The following is a 24,458-nucleotide window of genomic DNA, read 5'->3' on the forward strand; positions in this document are numbered from 1 at the left end:
CAAGTTAATGGAGGAGGGTTCCCTTTGGCCCATGCCTTTGAGCTATCAGCCTGGCATCAGCCGACCTGTTGCTGTGGGTCCAAAGGAAGCTGAACACTGCAGATGGGGAGTAAGGGGCTGGGGGGAAGGGAGATGCTGCTCACTCCATGGTGGATGGGAAGCAGAGAGGGACAGGGAAAAGGGATGATAAGGTACAGTCTTTCTAGGGATTGTGATTTACTTCTTTGGTGGCTATTCTTGGTTATCAATCTGACTACATCTGGAATTAATTAACAGCTGCGCACACCTGTGAAGAATTTTATTTTCCTTAATTAAGTCATTTGAAAGGGGAAGAGCCAATTTCAGTTCTGATCTTTTTGAGGTGGGAAGACCCACCTTTAATCTGGATCACACCTTCTGTTGGTGGCCACCTAGACAAAGGACACGAAGAAGGAAGCTTGCTCCCTTTGCCTGCTTGCTCCTGCTGGCAAGTCCAGTTCCTCTGTGGTGTTACGGCCTACTTCTTCTGGATTCCAGTGTATGCTGAGGACCAGCTGAGACATCCAGCCTTGTGAACTGAACTACCGGATTCTTGGGCCTTCCGTTGGTAGATAGCCATCGCTGGACTAACAGGACCACACCACCATGACTTGTAAGTCACTCCAATGAATCCTTCCCTCTCATATATATATATATATATATATATATATATATATATATATATATATATATGTTCTGCTCCTGGATAATACATAATCTAACTATGCTTCTCCTTCTGGAGTTTTCATCAGGCACCAAAATTATGCTATCAACTGCAGACCAAGTTTTCATACATGAGTCCATGAGGGAATATTTTATATCTAATATAAAATATTATATATATAATATTTATACTATATATATATGTAGTATATAATATTTTATATCTGGCTGGGCCCCAAAGGCTCATGGTCAACTCGTATTTTTAAAAAGGATTTATCTGTTTTATTTATATAAGTACACTGTAGCTGTCTTCAGACCCATCAGAAGAGGGCATCAGATCCAATTACAGCTGGTTGTGAGCCACCATGTGGTTGCTGGGATTTGAACTCAGGACCTCTGGAAGAGCAGTCAGTGCTCTGAACTCCTGAGCCATCTCTCCAGTCCTCATGGTCAACTCTTAATACAAATATGCACTTAGTCTATCTCCAATATTCCCCAAAGTCTGAACAGTTCTAGAATGGCTTAAAAGTCCAAGTCCAAAGTTTTTTTCCTGAGATCCAATGTAAATCTAGCTGCAAGCCTCTGTAAATTCAAAAGACACTGACAATCTGCAATGATACAACCTAAACATTCCCAGTTCAAAAAGGAAGAGTCGGGGAACAGAAAGTAGGGGTGAGGGCAGTTAAGAGCACTGACTGCTCTTCCAGAGGTCCTGAGCTCAATTCCCAGTAACCACATGGTGGCTCACAACCATCTGCAATGGCATCCGAAGTCCTCTTCTGGTGTGTCTGAAGACAGCGACAGTGTCCTCACATACATAAAATAAATACATCTACGAAAAGAAAGAATGGAGGGAAGAAAGGAGGGTGAGAGGCAAAGCAAGACCCACACCTAGCAGGGTAAACGTTAAACCTCACAGGTCCATGCCCAGCTCCTGGGCACATGGGGCACAGTGAGCGCCATTCCGTGGCTTTGATGTTTGCAGCCCTCAAGGCTTCTCTTTTGTGTTGGCTCTATGTGCTACGTGTAGTTTTCCTTAACAGGAGGTCTACTCTCTGGGCTCTGACATCCAGGGTGCCCATTGCAGCTTAGGGTTCACCCTCCAAGCTTCATTCATTGCCCTCTCTAGGATTGCTGGAAGTGGCTCCAGTCCCACGACATATTTTGGGGCCTTTTAAACTCTCCTTGAAAATCTGGGTATGCCCTTCCAAGGCTCCATCACCTATGTGTTCTGCGTACGTGCAAAATTAGAATGCACGCTGACAACTGAAGCGTCCGAATGCACGCTATCAGACCTACAGTAGACAGTCCTCCTTGACCCACATCTTGGTGGTCTGTGAGTGCCTATATGGCTGAACAGAGTGAAATGAATTCTGGGAAGACAGTTTCCTTGGAGGACTTTTGTGAATACAAAGTTTCAGAGTCCTCTTCTCCAAGCCAAATCTTTCAAACAAGTTTATTCCTTTCCATCTTTAGGCCAGAAATGGACAGAGTCTGGCCAATTCTCCTGTTGCCCTCAGGACATCTTTGCCAGTTTTCTGGTGCAAAGTACAAGATTCCTTCCCCCCCCCCAAACTGGTGTTAATCTGTTCTTTGATGCTGCCTTCCTTACCCTAAACTTGAAAACCACTTCTCTCCTGTCTAAACAAGTTTTTCAAATCTCCCCGATCTCTCTCTCTTTGCTCTCAAATCTCATTACAAAACACCCAGAATTATAAAAAACATCGAGTATTTTACTTAGGGATTTTATCACTAAGGCAAAAAAGCCGTGACCAAACCGCAAATTGGGGAAGAAAGGCTTAATTCAGCTTGCACTTCCAGATCATAGTCCATCACTAGAGGAAGTCAGGACAGGAACTCAAGTAGGGCTGGAACCTGAAGGCAGGAGCTGATGCAGAGGCCATGGAGGGGGGCTGCTTACTGGCTTGCTTGCTCTGGTTTCCTCAGCCTGCTTTCTTATAGAACCCAGGTCCATTAAACCCAAGGGTGGCACCACCTACCATGGGCTGGCCCCTCCACCATTGATCACTAATTGAGAAAATGCCTTACAGCTGTATCTCATGGAGGCATCTCCTCAACGGAGGCTCCTTCCTCTCTGACGACTCTAGTCTGTGCCAAGTTGACACAAAACCAGTCATACATCTAAAATAATCGACTGCACTGCTTGAAAGCGGCAAACCCTTCCACAAAGTCTCAGGGAGGGGATAAAATGCAGAGCAGACATTTGTTACAATGTAGCTCACACAGACTTCCCTCAGCTCTCAGTGGAGAGGTTGCTCCCACCTGATGTCAAATGTATACTCCAGTCAACCAGAATTCGCTTCTTAGCTCAGCTCAACAGTGTGTTCTCTGGCTTCTATAGAGCACATTTTCAAACTTCTAGATTCATCCAGCAAAACAGTTCCAAAAGCTTCTAAACCACGCCTCAGGTTTGAAACCACAGCTTTTCACTGAGCAAAAACAGTTGAAGGGACGAAATACTTTGTGTCATGGCTTCAGAGTTGTGGCCCACTGTCTGCTAAGTCTATTGGGCCCAAGGTGGGGTTGACTATCATGGAGCATCTGATGGAGCAAGCTCACCATGATGAACAAGAGGCAGAGAGGCCTGGGGGAAGGCAGTAACAGGGTCTGTCCAGGGCATGTTCTCAGTGATTCACTTGCTTCCACTGGGCCCCACTCCTGAACTTTCTATCTCATCCCAAAGTGGTACTACGTTCTGGGGACCAAGTCTTTACCAAGGTGGAGGACACTTCACCCTCAAGTGAAAGGCACACCTTTAAACAAAACAGCCCTTTAAGTCACCCTTTAAACAACAGTCCTGGAGGTTAGTTATGTATTCATATGCTGGAGCAGCCACCACGACTAAGTTTAGACCATGCACTTAGCATGTGCCAGTCAGACTGTGTGATGAGTGTAAACCTTACGCGGAATAGCAAAAGTCCAACAGCCCACATCACTATAAAGAAGGGCCGCAGGCTAGAGACCTTTCTCTGCCAGATGGTGACCCTAGGCAGAAGTCTGTAGCGCGTAGCTTTTCTACCGTGCCTAAGTTCCAGGAACTGGTTGCGCTCGCTACCAGCCCCTACCCAGATTCCCTTGAATCCATGGTTAACACACACACACACACACACACACACACACACACACACACACACACACACACACACACACACACACACACACACACACACACACACACACACACACACAACTTGCCTTTTGGTACAATTTGGGCGCTACTCTCCCGGCCTGGAGAAGCGAGCCGTTATCAATACTCTCTTATCTCCATACCTCTCCACCTACCCTCAGCTAAACAAATACCTTCAACCGCCTACCTGTAGAAGCTGCCTCAGGCTGCTGCTTCGCCCAAAATCTCACATGGCTGGTCACCTTTTCTCACTCAGAAGCATGGTAAACTCTCCTCTCTGCTCCTTTCCCTGCGCCTGTCTCCTGCGGGGACCCGGAAATCCCGCCTATTATTTCCGCCCAGCTATTGGCCCATGACTTCTTTACTGACAGATCAAGATCCAATTGGGAACAGAACCTTAGCATCAGAACCGCCCCTACAGAATCCCTATTTGTTAAAGCAGTCCTTGGGCAATGGTAGGAGAAGGAGGGAGAGACAAGGCTCAGAAACACACCATTCTTACAGGATGCCTGATATTTAAGACAGAAACTAGCAGGTAAAGTTTTATTATTCAGTAATCAGTGCTGAAAAAGTCGGCTGTCTAAGAAAGGCTTTAAAAATAGATTATTCCAAGCCAGGCGTAGCGGCACACACCTTTAATTCCCGCACTCAGGAGGCAGAGAGGCAGGAGGATCTCTGTGGGTTTTAGGTTAGTTTGGTTTACAGAGTGAGCCTCACAACAGCTAGAGCTATATAGTGAGATCCTTTCTGGAACCCGAGCCCCAAATCCTTATACCATTTTGTGCATATATCAATTCTACATGGAACCAATGACTTAGGTGTGAGAAGCTGTAGAAGTTAGGCTTGGTTCTACTCCCCTCAGCCCCATGCTCCCAGAAATAAGACTCAGACTCAAAACATATTTACAAATACCTTGTCCATATGTTTAAGTTCTTCTCTGACTAGATCATGACTTAAAATAACCCATTTATTCTAATCCACATTCTGATACATGACTGGTTACCTGTGCTCAGGTACAATGTGTCTGTGTAGCCACACCTTCCTGGGCAAATCTCCTTCACCTGGCTCTCTCCCAGAATCCTTCATGCCTCCCGGATGTACCACCTCTTATTTCCTGCCTAAGCCATCGGCCATAGAATTTATTATCGACAGGTGCCACATCCCTATAGACAAAAGATACTCTTCTACATGAAGCAAAACTCTACTGCATTTGAGATGAAATATGGGAACTATATCATGTTTATAGCTTTAAGTCTGGAGTTAAAGACAGTTGTGAGCTGCCATGTGGGTGCTGGGTATTGAACTCAGGACCTCTGGAAGAGCATTCAGTGCTCTTAACCACTGAAACATCTCTCCTGTCCCATAAATAGGATTTCTTAAATAAGACAGATGAATAGGTCATACAGACAGGATATCAACAAAAATACCAATTTTCTCACTGAGGGAGATGGCTCAGTGGGTAGGGAGGCTTGCTATGCAAGCAAGAAGACTTGAATTCAAATCCAGCATCCATGTAAAAGCTGTGCATGGTCATGCATGCCTGAAACCCCAACATTGGTGGGCGGACACAGGTGGATCCTTGGAGCTCAATGGCCAGTTGGCCTAACTGAAATGTGAGCTTCAGCTTCAGTAAGGGACCCTGTCTCTCAAAAGAAGGTGGAGAGCAATTGAGGAAGACAACCTTGTTTGCCTTTGGCCTCTGTATGAGCATGCACGGATACACTACACTTGTGCACACATGTGCACACACACACACACACACACACACACACACACACACACACACACCCTGTGTGAACTTTTCTCATAACAAAGATCCACCGGCCTCTACCTCCTGAGTGCTGGCATTAAAGCTATTTGCCCCAACACCTGGCTCACAACTAAATCTTTAAAGGCCTAATCTTTGGGCTGTGGTGGTAGCACATGACTTTAATCTAAGCACCTGGAGTTCAGAGGCAAGCTGACCAGCCTATTCTACACAGGAAGGTCTAGACTATCCAGGGTTACCCAGGGAGACCCTGTCTCAGAAGAAATCCATCCTCTGAGGCCATGACTACTAAATTAAGTAAATGAAGACATACAATACCCAGAGTGATGACGTCACAGCAATATAATTTCTGTAGTCTTTATGGTTCCTACTGGTGTGGTTAGCTACATGAATAGACTTCCTTCTGTCACGCACAGCAGATGGCTAGCTAAGAGTTGTGAGTTCAGCTTGCAAACAATTTATTTTGGGCTTCTGTATCTGTGTGAACTGTTTTGGTGTGTAATTTCTATTCTCCTGACAGTCTAGCTGGTATTGAGTTGGTATTCACTCTGTAAGATGACGGGGCACATGGCACCCAAGGAACCACATCCTAGGTTATTCTCTGGTTCCATGCTCGTGCATACATATGTAGTATGAATCATACTGTCAATGAGTCACTTCTATCTGAGTTTAACTACTTAAACATGCAGAACAGAATGCCAACACATTGGCAGAAGTTCACATCACATAGGTAACCTTTGGGCTACTAGAAGGTCTAACTCCAGTAAGCCAAGGCTGAGTCTCATATAATGTCTAACAAGCACTGGGCTGTATTTCAGCACCATTATCATGTTTGAGCAGACAGGAGGCTGATATCCTGTCCATGCCCAAAGCAGAAGTGGTGAGTACACAGGTGCAGAGACAGGGGTAAGTACACAGGTGCACAAAGACAGGGGTGAGTACACAGATACACAGAGACAAGGGTGAGTACACAGGTGCACAGACAGGTGTGAGTACACAGGTGCACAGAGATAGGAGTGAGTATACAGGTGGAGAGGCAGGGTTGAGTGCACAGGTGCATAGAACTTTTGAGTTCTGCTGCCATTCTTACAGAAAACATAAAAAATTAGACAAAAATTAGAAACAGAAAACCCAACTGAAATGATAGCAACACTATTGTGGACACAGCCAAGGTGGTCACCAGGGACAGTCGGAGGACCCAGACGACTCTCCTTAATTGACTGTGCATACAGTGAGCATCCCAGTTAAGGGCCTCTGGAAGAGCAGTCAGTCAGTGCTTCCAACTGCTCAGCCATCTCTCCAGCTCCAAAATCTAATCTTTAGATCCCTTGCCCCACCACGGGCCCAGCTGTGTTTGTGGCAGAGGCGGATTGCAGTGGAGGAGATTAAATTGCAGGGCAATGAACAATACAAGGTGCAAGCAGGGTACACAAAAGCTTGAACGTGTTTTTAAAGAGTCAGGTTTAATGGAGACTGGCTGTGTTTGTTACAGATCCTCTTCCAGGAAACCCAGGGGAGTATGACATTTTACATTTTCACGATCTTTAATATGATCAAACATGATGTCCTGGGGTTTATCACCAGGGAAATAACAACAAAGAAGGTAGTGTCCCCCTGCACCATGGTGAAAGCCAGCCTCCATTTAAGTCAGACTGTGACTGGATCTTTTGGTTTCCAGGTCTTTTTTTTTTTTTTTTTTTAAAGATTTTGTTTATTTTATATAAGTGAGTACCCTGTCACTCTCTTCAGACACACCAGAAGAGGGAATCAGATTGTGTTGCAGATGGTTGTGAGCCACCATGTGGTTGCTGGGAATTGAACTCAGGACCTCTGGAAGAGCTGTCAGTGCCCTTAATGGCTGAGCCATCTCCAGCCCTTGGATCTTGTGGGATATGCAGTTGGTTCAAATCTCCTACTTAGTTGTTTAGTCAGGTGCAATTTATTTCCAGGAATATGTTTTATATTTTAGATGTTGATTAATCCTCACTGTGTCCATCTGAGGCAGGACCAGAGCAGCAATGTGCTGTCAGCAGAGGAGTAACTTGGAAGATCTGGGTTGTTCAAACCCAGCGTAATCTATGAAAGGTCCATCTTGAGGAGGACTGGCCCTTAGCTCCTGGATGACAGACTCAGTGTCCTTTGAGTGCCCTGACTGCCTTTGTATGTCTGAGGACATTGGTCATACTGCACCATTTCGCCCCTTGGGGATTTAAAACATCTACGGAGCTGAGATCAAATGCAGCCACTACGGTGTGCATATACTAAACCCAGACTACCCAGGTCTGGAAGCCTGGATGGCAGTACTTTGTACCCAGTGCTAGGCATGATGGCTTGGAAAGTCGAGCTTGCCCCATGCAACTCCATGGCAGGAGACACTTGGTAGCTTCTGTCTGGTTTCTCTTGGACTTCAGGACACACACCTCGAGCCTTTGTCTGTCTCAACCTGTACCTTTTCAGTGCAGCAACTTGTGAGCTTTTGAGTCCTGCAAATCTTTCTATTAAGTCACTGAACCAGTAGAGCCTTGGGGACCTTGATGTACCTGACCACACAGACACTGGCAGCTCCTCAGAATGCTGACAGCAGGTATAAAACAGCTGTGCAGGGACGTGACTGTACCACACAGTCTCATTCATCGTGTTACGCTAAAGCCTTGACAAAGATGTCTCCGGGGAGCCACACACGTGTTTAGCTGAGACTTAAGGGACTTGTCTCTACCTGCCCGGAAACTTTCCTTTTCCACACACCCTGAGGAGTCCTAACAACAGAGTGACCACGCACACGGATTCAGACAAACTGCTGCGTGGGAGAACATCGCGCTGCGTCCGGAAGGGGCTATCCTCTGCGGTGTTTTCAACACGGCAAGAGTCTAGTTGCCGAGTTGGGAATTTTTCTCCTGGGCTAAGATAAAGGAATCACAGAACGCAAGTGCAAGAAAAATGGAATCTTCTCAATACGTTGTTAAGACAAACAAATGGACCCGGAGACACACGGGAGAGAAATAAATACAACCAGCGAACAAGAAACAACTCTAGATGCATGACGAGTGATTAGAGTGTGTCCGCACAGGACCATCATCAGGTTCATCTGTTCACAATTAAAGCCAATTTCTTCCACGAAATCTCCCTTGAACGCAATGGAATTAACCCTCTTAAGTAAGTCATCACAGAATAAGAAAACAGTATATCTATTTATATTAATTTTTTTACTTTTTAAAATATTTATTTATTGTATATGTACACTGTAGCTGTCTTCAGACACACCAGAAGAGGGCATCGGATCCCATTACAGACGGTTGTGAGCCACCATGTGGTTGCTGGGAATTGAACTCAGGACCTCTGGAAGAGGAGTCATGCTCTTAACGGCTGAGCCATCTCTCCATTATGTATTTTTAATTTAATTTAGTTTAATTTTTTACTTAGTCACTTTACATCTCACTTCCTGCTCCCCTCCTGGTCACGCCCTCTCACAATCCTTCCCCCAACCCCCTTCTCCTCTGAGTGGGTGGGGCCTCCTGGTAATCCCTCCCCCCCACCTGGGCACTTCAAGTCTCTGTGAGGCCAGGCGCCTCCTCTCCCAATGAAGCCAAATAAGGCAGCCCAGCTAGAAGAACATACCCCACATACAGGCAACAGCTTTTGGGAGAGCTCCTGCTCCAGTAAAACAGTATATTTAAATAAGGATTCTTTTTCTTCTCTATTGGTAGTGGTCCTACAGAATTAAAAAAACATATATTTACTGTAAGTACCGAATGATCCATTTGCACATAGGAAGCCCAGCTTATCTTGGTATCATTTTTTTTCTCTGTGATAGGCTGGCTAAGGAGCCCTCAAAGGTTTCTTCATTCACACGTCTGGAGTGTGGCAAGAGATAATTGAGGTTAGCAATCCATTGGCTTTGAATAGGGAGATTTTCCCCCCTGGGCTGTCTGGCTAGATCCATGATAATCACCAGCTTCTTTTGCTCCCCCCTCTTTCTGTCATTTTAAATATTGGTGTACTGATATAGAGTCTCACTACCTAACCTCGGCTGGCTTTGAACTTCCAATCCTGCCTCGGCTTCCTGAGCGCTGGGGTTAAAGAACTAGGTCATCACAGCTGGCTACAATTTTAAAGTAGGAAAATGAGGTTAACGGAAATGTTGAGGGATAGGATGTGAGAAAGACTCAGCCGCCATTCCTGACCTTGAGTATGGCAGAGGGCACAAGCTGTAGAAGCCAGGAAAGTCAAAACAGTGGCCTTTCCCCTAGAGCTCTCCATTTCCCCCAAATTCTGGGTAGTTAGACAGAAGCCGGGTTCTCAATGGCAGAAGGAATAAATGGCCACCTGTGGTGCCTGTTAGCTTACCAAAGCGCCTACTCCCTCTTGGCCTCTTCAGTCTCACAAATCATAGTCCATGGTAACACCCCAGCTCTCCTCACTTTCTCTCCTACCCACTCTGTCTCCAGCTCATGGGCTCCCCGATCTCCAGCTATCTACCCATTCTTCTTATAACTCTGCGACTCCAGCTGTGTGTTCTCTTGGCCCTTCTCCTTGTTTTTAATCTCTTACTGTCCCATCTCCTTTCTTCCTCCCTGCCTCCGACTCTGCTCCTGCCTCTCCCATGGCCAGGTCCAGTCTGCTGGCCGTGTTCAGTCTATTACTTTCTCTCTCTCTGCTCTGGACTCTTCCAGATAACTGGCTGTTCTCTCCCCAATATCTACAATAAAAACCTCCCCTTAACCACACTCTGGAGCTATTACACCGTCCGTTTATATAGTTAATTCACCCGTACACTTTGTAAGCCCCTCCCATGACATAATTTTTCTCTTTACAACATTGGTTTCTGCTTCTGTCTGTCTACTGTTGCTAACAGGACACCACCGCAGACTGGGTAGGTTATGAAGAAAAGAGGTTGTTTTGACTGTGACTGAAGAAGGTTAAGGGGCTGCATCTGGTGAGGCCACCTTGTGGACATTGTGTGTTGGACAAACCCTGGTTTTAATTGGTTAGTTGTTAAACCTACTATTAAGATAAACTACTAACTGACTAAAGTATTACTTTATTGACCGTGTGGGCAAGTTAGCATATTCTTAGAAACAAAGCCCTCATCAGTATTTAAAGGTCTCACCTCTTGATAGTTTGACTCAGATTAATCCCTCTACCACAAACCTCTTTCCAATACCCAGCTGCTTGCTCACCATCTACAATAACACATCTTCTGTGAAATTAGACACGAGACAAGCAAACAAATATAAATCTGCCCATATTTTTCTCCCAGGTCCTTTTAGACCATTTCCTCTGTAAATGTGTAGTCCAAGTGCTAAAGGCTTTGTTCCCAGGGTGGCAACCATTTTGAGAGACAGGACTCAATGAGAGGTTCCTGAGGGATCATGGGAGATGTACCCCTTCTCTAGTCTGTCCTTGGCTTCCTGGCCATGAGGTGAACAAGTTAGCTCCCATGAGCTCCCGCTGTGATGTGCTCTCTTGTTCTAGGGAAACTGATGCAATTGGTCACATATAGGACTCTACAACTGTGAGGCTAACAGGGGCCTCTGGAGGTCCAGCTCTCCCTGAGGTTCCATAGATTCACAGGCAGTTGATGGTTGCTAGGGAAGGCTGTTGTGTAGCTGTTCCCTCCTGCAGGGATGCTGTTGTACTAAGTATTTAATCTCCTGTGGGGACTTCGACTCTGCCTTTGTTCCCAGGTAAAAGACACAAAACCTTTATATTTACGATAAGCTTTATGCACTAGGTCTGGGCAGATATCTACCCTCTAAGCCATTAGCATCTATTTCCCTATCAATTACCCTGAGTTATGACTTACTATTACTGTGCTCCATCTGGGCAGCTCTTAACTGCAATTGGCCAGTCCTCATGGCCATGCTTTCCTGACTCACCTACCCCATGATGTCTTCTCTTCTCTCTACCCTCTTCCTTTGTCCTTTGTGGTTTCCTGCTCAGACTCTAAGCCCTGGAAACAAAACCCCACCTATCTCTCCTCTACCCAGCTGTAGGCTACAGGCATCTTTATTTACCAATCAGGGATGACTTTGGAGAACAAAGTTATCTATGTGAGAATCTCCTTGTCCCTTGGGGCAACCATGCCCAGTGTTTAGTATTATAATACATAGCAACACACCAAACCTCAACAGGATGTTCCTAAAGGCTCAGGAAGTAAAAGCTTTGTTAAGGCTCAGCATGTAAAAGCTTCAGGAAGTCCCTAAAACCAACCAGATACACCAGGCTCCTCCTCCTCCAAGTTTTTATAAGCCAGAAGAACTGAAAGAGTCTCTCAGGCAGGTCCGACTGCCTAGGAAAGGCTCAGACTAACGGAGCTGCCTGGGAAAGAGACACTCCAATCTGTCAAGCTTCCTGTAAGCTGTGCGATGAACCTCCAGTTTCCAGATTTCATGAGCAGGAGTTTCCACCTCATGGCATGGTGGGCTTTTGATGATGTGGTTGTCTAAGTATTCCTTCAAACATACTCCTGGAACTAACCCTGGAACTTGTCAGTTCACTAAGTTGGACTTGGGTGGTATCCATACTTGGGTCTATTTTCAGTTTTATATCTGAGGTGAGTAGACATTTGTTCACATTTCCCCAGAAACAGTGTCACACAACAGAGGCAGTGACACTTTCTTCAGCAACACAGCCAGTGCTAAGTTGCCCATGCTTCTGTAAACAACCCCTCCCCATCTGCTCCTCCCCATACAGCCCTTCTCCCATACAACCCCTTCCCCATATAATCCCTTCCCCATATAATCCCTCCCTCATACAACCTCTCCCACTTGCTCTTGAAGGTAGAGGAGATTGTCTGGGAAGCCAATAAGCACAAGTGCTAACACAGGGGAGGCGGATGTGATGTTCTGTCCATGCATAAATGAATAACGAAACCATCTAATATAATTAATATATTGATAATTTTTTTAAGAGATGAGATTTTTCTCTTTACAAACTCTGGTTTACAAAATACCCAAGCTCCAGAAAGCTGACCTTAGTAATGTCTTCGCCACAGTCATAGGGAAAGCCTGGCTTTTGGGGATGACATCTTCTCCTGTAGGTGGTCACTTCTCAACAGTCTGACATGGACTCTCTCTGTAAGTCCCTGTGCCATCCGCAGACCTCTCCCAGACCCTTTTTCAGCTCTGAAAATTTGCCCAGTTATCTTCAGGCCATTGCTGTGGTGTCTACACCTCAGAAAGTTCAAAGTTCCTATCTGGGCCCCTGGAGATGCTGGAGGTGTGGCTGCTGTGTCACACGTGCGTCAGTAGGTGGCAGAGAAGAGAGACTGTCTATACTTGGTGTTCTGACCTATGAACATCTAACTGATTAGAAGTCTAACATTCCCTGAAAAGAGCGAATTTGAGACAACCGCCAGTCCAGTACTGCACTGCATAGGCCCAGACTGGTTCTCAGGGCAAGAAGAAAGCAGGAGACTAGAAGAACCGCACCCGGCACTTCAGCCCTGAGCAGAAGTGAGCCCCAGACAGACAACCCTTGCAAGGGGCCTTGGGTGGGTCTGGGTGAGGAGTAAGCCCTAAGCAAATACTGGACCGTCAGTGTCATGGGACCTAGAAAGGGGGCTACCCTGAGATGACTACCAGCCTAATACTGAATAGGCCTGGGGGAGAGAAGACCATGCCCAAGGTGACCCCTGCCCAGTGCCATAATGCAGGAGCCAGGCATAGCACTTCTGAGGCCACTCCTGAGACAACCCCAGACACTCAGACACCCTGGGCATCACTAAGAGGAGTGAATGAGTGGTGGAGAAATGGAAGAGAAAGAGAAACCAGAAGGATGTGGGCACAATGAAGAGAGGCAGAACTGAAGACTTGAGGGTATCGAGGAACTGATGTGAGAAGCCAGTGATGACACCTGGCACCATGGTGGGGTCCCGCCCTGTGCTGCCACCAGGAGCCCATATCTGGGTTTATGACCCTGCAGCAGCGGGTCTATTACCACCAAAGGCCAGGTAGATGTCCCTGGTCTGGGCTGCCACCCAGGACATATTGATGCTGTTTGAGGCCTGTACAGAACCAGCCCTACCCCTCCCTGGGCATTGTGGGAGAGCTGGCCCTGGGAACATAAGAGCGAGAGAGCTGACCCACCCCTAACCAGCTGCAGTACTCAGGGGACTGGGCCTCACACCTCCTAGTGAGCAACCTGAGGGTGTAAGTGTGGGAGAACCAGCTGTCCCACTTACCTCTCCTGCAAGAAGAAATATCCTCCTCCCTTTTGCCACCTGCAGCAGGTGAGACCTGACCTTGGAGTCCTGTGAGCAGAACTGTCCCTGTCCCTCACCCGCAGGCTCTGTACCTTACCTGAGCAGTACAGTAATGCTGACCCTGATTGTAGGGGCATAGGTGAGTTGGACTCAAGGGTGTGAGCTTGGGAGAGCTGGCCTCATAAATTGTCTGCTGTGAAGCAGTGTGGTCCCTCCCTTGTCCCTCAACACCTATGGTGGTGAGAAAGATTGCTCCAGGGTCTTGAGAGTGAGGGAGCTCATAGTAGTAAATATTAAAATAAACTATTCACCAACCCATGCTATTGCTGGCTCCCGAGGGCCACATGGCATCTGTGGGGTGTTTTCATCTTAATCAGCAAACCGTCTCCACCCAACTCATTAAATTCCCAGTTTCCATCCCACGCTGCCCCCTGCTGTGATCTTGCCATCCATCTAGTTCCCAAAGCAGGTCACTGCCATGCCAGTTCCGTACAGAGACCGCCTATCTCGAGGCTCTCTTGCTGCGAACTCTGCTCACATTTCCAGCATCCACCCCCTGTGGTTACAATCACAACTCCCAGTAACCTGTTAAAATCAAAACTCAATAAGCTTATAACTTATCAATCAGATAAGTAAACCAGTAAATTCTCACTCCACAAAACATCCACACAATAAACTCAGAGCCAATTAATGTTGCTATAGACTGCCCACCTAGATAAGACAGATTGTTCTATAAAAATCCATCCCTTATAAAATATTCATAACTACCTGTGGCCCTTTAAGGCCACACAGATCTGGGTCGTCCTTCTCTGCCTCCATCTTGGTTGTTGTTCTCCTTTCTCCTCTCTCCAAAACTCTGTGCCCACCTTACTTTTTCACAGGCCTTGCCTCATCTTGTGCCTGCCCTCACCTAATAGACAACAATCTACAGGAGCTGACCCTGTATCTCACCAGAGCAGCAGGTTAGAGCTGGCCCTGGTTGTGGGGTTGTCCGAGAGCCAGCTGTGAGAGTGGGAGAGCCATCCGGCTGACCAGCTCAGATGCCTCTCATGCCCAGACCCAGAGCTTTGAATTAGTCCATCCCGACATCCTCTTTGTGAATGGACTGCTGGAACGCATGAAGGGGCTTGCACTATAGATCCAAAGCTGCAGCATCTCCACAGACAATGACATCTGACAGGAGTCCCAGTGAGGATCCAGTAGCAAAAACCAGAGGCCTCCTTGTACCAGACCAACAAGTCATTGCAGTGAACATTTTCGAGCAGAGACGTGTGGGCAAAAGATGTTATGGTTTGTATATGCTCAGACCAAGGAGTGGCACTACTAGAAGGTGTGTCATTGTGGGTGTGGACTTTAAGACCCCCATCCTAGCTGCCTGGAAGCCAGTATTCTGCTAGCAGCCTTCAGATGAAGATGTAGAATTCTCAGTTCCTCCTGCACCTTGTTTTCCTGGAAGCTGCCATGTTCCCACCTTGATGATAATGGACTGAACCTCAGAACCTGTAAGCCAGCCCCAATTAAATGTTGTCCTTTGTAAGAGTTGCCTTGGTCATGGTGTCTGCTCACAGCAGTAAAGCCCTAAGACAAAAGGTCATGCTGTGGAACAGGCTGGGACACACTACAGCTTCCACAGTAAGATTTTTTTTGTTGTTGTTGTTGTTGTTGTTATTGAATGGGGAGGTTGTAAGGGTGGAGGGTGGGTAAAAGGGGAGTGGGGGAGGGGGATGAGAGGGATTGGGGCGCATGATGTAAACGTCACAAAGAACCGATACAAAGTTCTAAGAAAGTGTACTAATTTCTTTAGCAGAAAAACAACATCATCAACAACAAAGCTTCTCACTGAATTCCGAGTTCCTCAGCGTGAGATCAAGCAGCTCAGAAGCTTAGCAAAAGCATCCAAAGAAAACTGTGCTTCCTTACAGTTCCTTGTTCACTGGGGCTAGAAACTCACTGTGAAGTCTTGTGATCCCACAGACGCTGGCCAGCCACACACAATGGGGCAGGAAAAGCTGGAGGAAGAGCCACTTATGTGTGTGTGGGGTGGGCGGGGGTGGGGTCAAACCACTCTCCTGCGAGGGGAGGGGAGAGTCACTGTCTGAATGAGCCTTCTCCAGGCTTCCCTTCTTAGCTGGATTTTCACATCTCTCTCATTCTGACAGGCTTGGGACACTGCAAGATTTACCTTCACCAACTGAATACTGTATTAGAACCATGTTAACTTCTATGTATTTTCCTGTGTGCAAAGGAAAATTCCCCTCAGAAGTAGGGCTTTAAACAGGACCTGTGGTTCTAGGGAGTCAGGCCCGTGAATTCCTGCTGAGCCAACAAGCCGCACCACACACCAAGAATCCTGGAGGTTGCAAAAGCTGGATGTTTGACTTAGTCCCCACTGCAGCCATACAGTTTCTAGGCAGCTGCAGCCATGCCCTCCCCACTCTCTACCTCCAATTACAGAAATTGCCCTCAGACTCTGTGCTGTGTACTGCCTGTTCCCTCAGATCCTGCACCACAGAGGTGTGAGGCTCCCCCTCCCAGACCAATAAAAGTCTCTTCTTGCCACTGAGGTGATCTGAGTCCTCATTCTTTTATTTCCCTGTGCCCAAAGAGACATGTGTGCCTGTGTGTGCACTTTTGTTCCTGCGTACATGTGTTCATGTGCACCTGTGTGCGGATGCCCTAGGGTTATGATGTCAGGCATCTTCCTTGATCCTTCTCCACCTTTACTCTCTTGGAGGCAGGCACTGTCCACCAAACTCAGCGCTCGCCCATAAGGCCAGTCTCACCAGCTAACTGTTTCCTCCCTTTGAAGCTGGAAATTCGGGTAAGCTGTCGTGACTATCAGCCGGTGAATTCTGGGGATCTAAACTGGTCCTCTTGCTTATGTGGCAAACACTCTAGCTGCTGGGCCACATTCCCAGTCTGACATCTATATTTTAAAACGTTAGCCTATAAGTAGGCACAATGGTGACACCCCCGAAATATCAAAGGGAGGCGCTGCATGCGTTAGAATGAATGATCTTGTTTCCGTCCTCACGTGCAAGCCCGTTTAAACTAGCACCCTCATCTGCGATAGGGTAAATGAACAGCTCCCTCAGAGAGGTTCAGGTCCCAACCTCCAGAGTGTGCGTGCTGCGTCTTATTCCACAGATGAGGCTATACACCTTGAAAGGGAGTGGTGACCACGCATTAGCCCATAGATAAAATGTAGTGGGAAGAGTCTTCACAGAGGGAAGAGTGTAAAGTGGGCAGCAGGGTCAGGATGACAGTAGCAAGCCGCAGTGGCAGTGGGGGAAGTCTGGGGCTCTGAGCCAAGGGCTGTGGATGCTCTCTGTGAGCCTTCGGAAGGGAGCAAACCCATGACCTCCTTCCTCTGGGCCTTGTAAGACTCACTGTGGTGGTTTAAATAAGCAAGGCCCAGGGGGTGGCCTTGTTGGGTGGGTGTGGCCTTGTTGGGTGGGTGTGGCCTTGTTGGAAGAAGTGTGTCACTGTGAGAGTGGGCTTTGTGACCCTCCTCCTAATCACATGGTAGCCAGTCTGCTCCTGGCTTTCTTTGGATGAAGATGTAGAACTCTCAGCTCCTCTAGTACCATTCCTGCCTGGATGCTGCCATGCTCCTGCCTTGATGATAATGGGCTGAACCTCTGAACCTGTAAGCCAGCCCCAACTAAATGTTGTCCTTTATGAGAGTTGCCTTGGTCATGGTGTTTGTTCACAGCAATGGAAATCCTAACTAAAGCACTCTAGATTAGAATAATTCTGATCTACATTTTTTTTCTTTTTTTCGGAGCTAGGGACCGAACCCAGGGCCTTGTGCTTGCTAGGCAAGCGCTCTACCGCTGAGCTAAATCCCCAACCCCTCTGATCTACATTTAAGCACCAAAGTTTGTGTTAACAAGAAGAAAGTAAATCCACCATTCCTTAATACCCACCTCAAATATTCCATACATCCCACCTGTGATCACTACTCCACTTCATGCTAAGGGCTCTGTGCACTTGTGGGGCTAGTGAGAGGCAGAAGAGCAAAGCTTTACCCCCTGAAGCTTGCAGCACAGCAGGAAAGACTACAAGCTCGTTACACAATTAATGGTCTGCTTGCTAGAAGACATGGATCCTGCCCATGTCCTGGGGGGGGGTGTCAAGGGCAGTTGAATCCTGGGAAATTCGTTCCAATTAGATGAAGTGGGAACAGGAAGGCAATAAGACAGAAGTGTCTCCTGCCATGACAGAGACCTCCAACAATTCTCATGGACACAGAGAGAAGCTACCATCTGTGATCTGGGAAGCTACTGAATATGCCTGGGCCTTGGGCTTCTTAGACTCCAGAGCTGAGAGAAACAGACCTGTTATTTACAAGATAATTCAGTCTATGGTTGTTAGCGTTCTGTCTAAGCTCCACCCACACAGTTACCTGGCTGTTGCCACGTATGCCTGATACTATAAAAGGGGCTGCTTGCCTCCTTCATGCTCTCTTGCTCTTACCCTCTTCCCCCTTTGTCCCTTCTATCCCCATTCCCCTCCCCCCTTCTCTCCACGGGCTCATGGCTGGCCTCTACTCTTCTACTTCTCTACTCTCTCTCTCTTCTCTCTCTCTCTCTCTCTCTCTCTCTCTCTCTCTCTCTCTACCTCTACAACTCTTTTAAGTCCCCTCCTCCTCATGCCCTGAATAAACAATTCTATACTTTTGGCTGGTCCCTCAGGGGGAAAGGATGACTTAGCATGGGCCTGCTGAGGCACCCCCTTTCCCCATACCTCACCGAACCTCCATAGAACATAACCCCCCTTCTCTTTATCTTATCAACACAATGGTAAATGCCTGTATATAAGCTACTGGTCCGTAGTAGATGTATGCTGTGTTATATAAGTTACTCTGTCTATGGTCTTTGTTGCAGCAACTGAAAGGGTAAGATATTGCCACTGAGACCAAGAAAAGTCAGAAAGGAGAGCGATGTCAGACTACACATGCAGTGGAGCAGATCACCTAGGCCTTGATGAGCATGTTAAAGAGTTTTATATCTTTAAAGGGTTTATTTTTATTATTTTAAATTTTGTGTACGTGTATATATTTGTGTGTGGTTATGTGCAACTGAGCACAGGTGCCCTTGGAGATCAGAGGCATCTGCTTCCCCAGTCACCTGATGTGGGTGCTGGGAACTGAACTCTCGTCCTCTGGAAGAGCAATACCAGTGTGTGTATTCTTGACGGCTGAGTCATCTCTCCAGCCCAGGAGTCTTAAATTTATCCTGAATGAGAGTACACTCAGAGAGTTTGAGCCGGATGGAAGAATGATGAGATGGCCATTTGGAAGCTATCCTTAGACTTTAGGATGCAGAAAGGGTTAAAAGGGGGGCCAGTGGGGATCCAGGGAGACTGATCTGGAACATGTACAAAGGATGAGTGTCCCTGGGGACCTGGTGCAGAGAAGCCATGAGCAGTTTACAGGTGAGAATGGCTATCCTGCTGCCCGATATAAGAGGCAGCAGCTTAGGGCATTACGTGGGGGTCTCAGAACACACGGGCAGAAGGTGACTCTGGGGATCTAAGTGGAGACTGAGTCTAAGGTGTCCTTGAGGTGTCCAGATAACAGATGCGTCTGGGGCTGGAGTTCAGATGAGATGTATTTGCTTGGAATAAAAGTTTAGAAGCCATCAGCACACGTAGGGATTTGTTGGGGGTGGGAGGATAGAGCAGGGAGAGTTGTAGATGAGAGCACCAACCATCTCTGGGTTAACGTTAGGCTAGCCTGCCAGTGCGTCTCCATGGGCATATTTACAGTAAGCCTCGTGAATTACTTCAGCGCAAGTCATGGGATGAAAATAATATTCAAACAACCCGACTCAGACTACGGCACATTGTTGAGGCTAAGCCTGTTGGCTTTGAAAAGCAGGTAGATTACACCCCACCCGGGTTTCCAGGCTACAGTTTGCGATTGTGTTAATTGTTGACTTGTTAGACTTAGAATTACCTGGAAGATGAGCTCGCCTTTGGAGGATTTTCTTAGTTGGGTTAACTGAGATGACAATACACATCCTTAATGTAGGCAACAGCACTAGAGGGGCCAGCCCTTGGAATGAAAGAAAAAGAGGCGGAGCCAAGCACTGGCACGCATGCGCTAATCCGCTGCCCTTGAGTGCGGACGTCCTGCCGCATCTCTGAGTTCCTATGACTTGGCCTCCCAAAGCGACGACAGAACACAACCTGGAATCATGAGACAAACAAAGCCTCCTCTCTCCAGCTGCTTTTGACAGGGTATTTTATCATAGCAACTAGAAAAGAAACCAAGATGCACTATATGAAAATTCTGCAGAGCGGTGACAGGTAGACAGAAAAGTCAGGCCATCTGGGACTGAACCTCAGCCTCATGACCGTTAGCTATGTGGATCCCTGGGCGAGTTCCTCATGCTTGTGGTACCTCAGCGTCCTCATTTGTACAAAACCCACAGCACCTCTGTCGTGAGCCTTTTGTAAGGACCACTCCACTTTTTATGTCGAGCGGCTAAAGAGAACCTCATACATCACGTACATCCTGTGTGATGCTTAGAAATTATGCAAACGGGGCTCTGCGAGCTCATTTCTCCTTGCTTCTGTCATCCTCCATCCTGCAGAGAAGGAACAGCTGTTGGTGACAACCACTACCGTTTGTTAGCACTGAGCAAGGGGCCGCACACTGAGCCGGCTCATATCCACAGCAGCCTCGCAGCCAGTGATTCCTCTTTTAGGGGAAAGGAAATTGAGACCCAGACAAATGGAGATGCTTAAAGCGAGGCAGATATTGGCAGATTTAGCACTCAGATCAATCAGTTACAAATCAGAAGCCCTCTGCCTACTTCAGTCATTCTTTCGAATAACTGCATCAAGGATTCCCTGGCTGCTCCTTCGAGAGCCTTCAGAGACTGCTTGGAGCAGACACGGGTGTCTGTGAGTGGACAAAGTAACAACTGGCCCCAGCTCCGTTTATGCTGTGGTCCAACAAGATGATCCAGAAGCAACACCGATGGTGTCAGAGCTGGTCTCCATCCTGTTCCTACAAAAGTTCTAACCCAGCAGTTGGAGTAAAGCCGGGGAACCCTATGCTCACTTTCAGGGACACATCGATGATTCATCCCCACGGTCACTGATCAGTGGTTCCCCTCTGCCTGGGAACTCTGATGGGGTTCCACCTTCTAATTCTTGCCCATCCTGCCCACGCAGACAAACCTGTCCTGGGCAGGCAGGTCTGGCTACGAGTCCTGGCTACCTCACACCACCCACAGCTCCTTAGCTTCTCTTAGAACCAGAACCGCTCCCACTGAGGGTGTACTTAGACCAACGGAGTTCCCAGGTGGCTTTGCATTGTAGTGGACTGGAGTTGTCCCCAATCTAACATGGGTGACATGGGCATCTTCTAATAATGATCCTCTGCATTGCTCACTGAACTACAAGTCCTACGCTTCCCCCTGCTTAGAGGTGTGAGCGTGTGAGTTGGAAGGAAATTGCCTGCTGTCTTAAAGGAAAGAAGGCAGCTTTAGTCTCTTTTTGCCAGTGAGGATGCATCTGTCTCTTTGAGGACTTCCTGTGTTCCAAGCAAGCGCTCTGCCACTGAATTACACCCAGCCTGAGTCTTAGGTCTGAGGCTGCTTACCTCAGCCTCATTCCGAAGTCCTATGCTTTGGGGCACTGTGTCTGAGTTCCAGGGCTGCTTCTCCGCCCTGTTGTGGAGAGGCATGGGTTTACCTCCTAGGGGTTTCTGCACACAGGGGCTGGTGTTGGAACTTGCTGTCTTGAGTCAACTCACCAGTGACAAGCACTCAGGGAACAGCCAGTGAGTGTCTTTAAATCTTATCCATGCAGGTCAAGCACACAGTAAGTGCAGAGTAACTATCATTCGAAGGAAAAAGATCTTGCTTCAATTATAATATTTAATTTGTTGCTTTGAATATGATATGCCTAATAGGTGTTTAATTGAATATGTTGTAAATCCAGTTAAGGTTTAATTCAGTTTTATTATCCTACTTGTTTTTATATTATAGGAGTAAGAATTTTCCCTCACGAAATCTTTTGAATCTGATTAATTAACGTTCTGTTTTTGTAGGGGGTATTTGTGTGTGTCTGTGTGCACTGGGGGATGAGTCTGGAGCCTTGCATATCCCTAGCCAAAGTCTGTTTCCTTACTCAGACATTTTATTACCTACACTCTAGGTACTTTATTCTCCAATATTATTTTAGGAATATTAGTTATCTCCTACTTTGATGGGAAAGACCCAACCTAGAGAAGCGAAGCCCCACATGTGTATCTGTAATGTCTCCTTGGGAGGCTGATGTGAGATATTTTAATTCCAGCTCCCCCCCCCCAAAAAAAGAGGGAAAATTAGTGTAAAGGATATGGTGTGGAAGCAGAGCGCTTACTTAGTGAAAACTGTGTCTAACCCTAGCACCAACAAAACAAAACAAAACAAACAAACAAACAAAAAACCTGAACGACATTGACATTGACCAAGCGTATGTGCAATTAGGATGTTAATATTGAATATTTAGCAATTTTGTATTTCTGTCAATGACCGATGGAAAGAAAATTAGATATAAGCAGAGGAGAGGAATATTCTTACAATTGTCTGAGAAGGATCATAGCTAGAATATAGATAGACACCCTAGACTCGAACAATAAACTTGTAAATAACCCAGCTCTCCCAAGAAGAGAACAAATGACCAACCCCCCCAGGGACTGCACATGAAAACCACTGTGCGATGTCACCCTTACAACTGGACAGATTGAATAAAGAAGACAGACAATCACCAGATGGGCCAGGGTATGGAGGAACCAGAGCCCTCAAAGATCGCTGCTGGGAGTACGGTGTGGTGTGGCCACGCAGGAAGAAAGCTTGGCAGGTTCTTAAAGAGTTAACCATGGAATTGGCAGGTGATCTGGCAATTCTGCACACCACCTACACACCAAAGAGACCGGAAGTGTTTGTCTGCCCAGAAACTGGACATGAATACCCTCAGCCACATTATTCTTGGTTTCTGTAGCATGGGACAGATGTTCACCAAAGCACTCAGAGATGTGTACATGGTACAGTTGAACAATGGGAAGCTATTTGGCCGCTAAAAGGGATGGATTATTAATAAACATTATGGATTATTTGTTAAATGGCCAAAATACATAAGTCCATAGAGACAGAAATAATTGTGTGGGGGCTTGGGGCCTTTGATAACACATTTTCATTCACCTTAACAAGTTAAGTGCTCTGTGAAGTATCTCCATATATGGGTGCTACCACCTTGTTTCATATTTAAGTCATTCCTGTTTAAGATGGAGACCTTTCCAACACCATTTGTGAACCAGGAGCTGACACGTGGAAAGGGTAGTGTAACAACAGAGGAACTGGAACATCGTGAATTAAGAACTAGCTGGGAACTCCAGGGTCTGAACCTCACAGAGAGAGGGAAGTGGCTGGCGGTTGCTAAGAGGTACACACACAGAAATGGACAGAAGGCAAAAGAGAAGCTTGGATAGCTACTCATCCAGCTTTCTCTTTGCAGAGTCTTTTAAAGGTGACTAAGAAGGCTTTAGCTCCAGGAATGCTCAGCAATGTTCAGGCAAAGGAGAAGAGGAGGTGACATGTATCTGTGCGTGCACACACACATACATATATGCATGCTCACACATACCACACACACATACAGGTGCACATGAGCACTCATGCACACACAAGTGTGCGCACACATAATATACACACACACATGGGTGTGCATACATATAGACATGCTCATATACATATGCACACATACCTTCAAGGACACATGCACACACACGCACATACATGCACATACATACACACAAATATATGCATACATACATACAGGTGCACACGCATGCACTCATGCACACATGAGCACACACACATATACACATGGGTATACACACATATACACATGCTCATACACCTATACACACACCCTCAAGGACACATGTACACACATGCACATACATGCACACACATACACACTTGTACACATACACATACATACACACAATACATGTATGCACACACATACATGTGTGCACACACATGAGTACACAAACATATATATACACACATAGGTGCATATACATATACAATGCTCACACATGCATATATGTGCACATACATGCACACACATATTTGCACACATGTATGCATACACATACATACAAGTGTGCATACATACATACATATATGTGTGTGCACGAATGTGCACACACACACCATGTTATGATGAAGGGGTCATAGTGGGCATTGGTTATTGTTATTTCTAGCACCTGTCTTTACATCTCACAAGGGAATCATTAAATTCAGCACCTACTAACTCAGTTGTTTCTGCCCAGGAAAGATTGAGGGGGCTCGGAGCCCTAGTAACATCTGTGACACCACCCTTTTTTAATCAAAAGCCTTTTCAGGAAGAGAAGAAACCTTGTTTATGATAATCAAGTCAAGCTCTCCTAGCATTTGTCCAATCTCCCTTCACTGTGTTTTGACTTCAAGAAGAGCATTCATTAACTCTTTTGGTTTCATGGATATCCCAGTCATCGAAATGAAAACTGACCCATTACCATCCAGGAGAACATAAGTCAATAAAAGGCCCTTCCTGGTCCACAGGGCTGGTTAGTCTGCTCAGTAATGAGACCCAGTGCTGAAGGTCAC

At 46.6% G+C, this 24,458-nt stretch overlaps 1 protein-coding gene and 1 non-coding gene across 2 annotated transcripts in view; one reads left to right on the top strand and one right to left on the bottom strand.

Moving 5' to 3' along the window:
• Creg2 (cellular repressor of E1A stimulated genes 2) overlaps positions 1-24,458 on the bottom strand; it is a 40,903-nt gene that overhangs the window by 4,310 nt on the left and 12,135 nt on the right. The gene's annotated exons all lie outside the window — the stretch shown is intronic.
• Positions 12,794-12,921, top strand: LOC116899853. Its single transcript, XR_004387849.1, has one exon. It is a non-coding gene; the product is annotated as a small nucleolar RNA SNORA17 (small nucleolar RNA).

This window comes from Rattus rattus, chromosome 4 (genome assembly GCF_011064425.1).
Source record: "Rattus rattus isolate New Zealand chromosome 4, Rrattus_CSIRO_v1, whole genome shotgun sequence".
NCBI classification, from domain to species: Eukaryota; Metazoa; Chordata; class Mammalia; order Rodentia; family Muridae; genus Rattus; species Rattus rattus.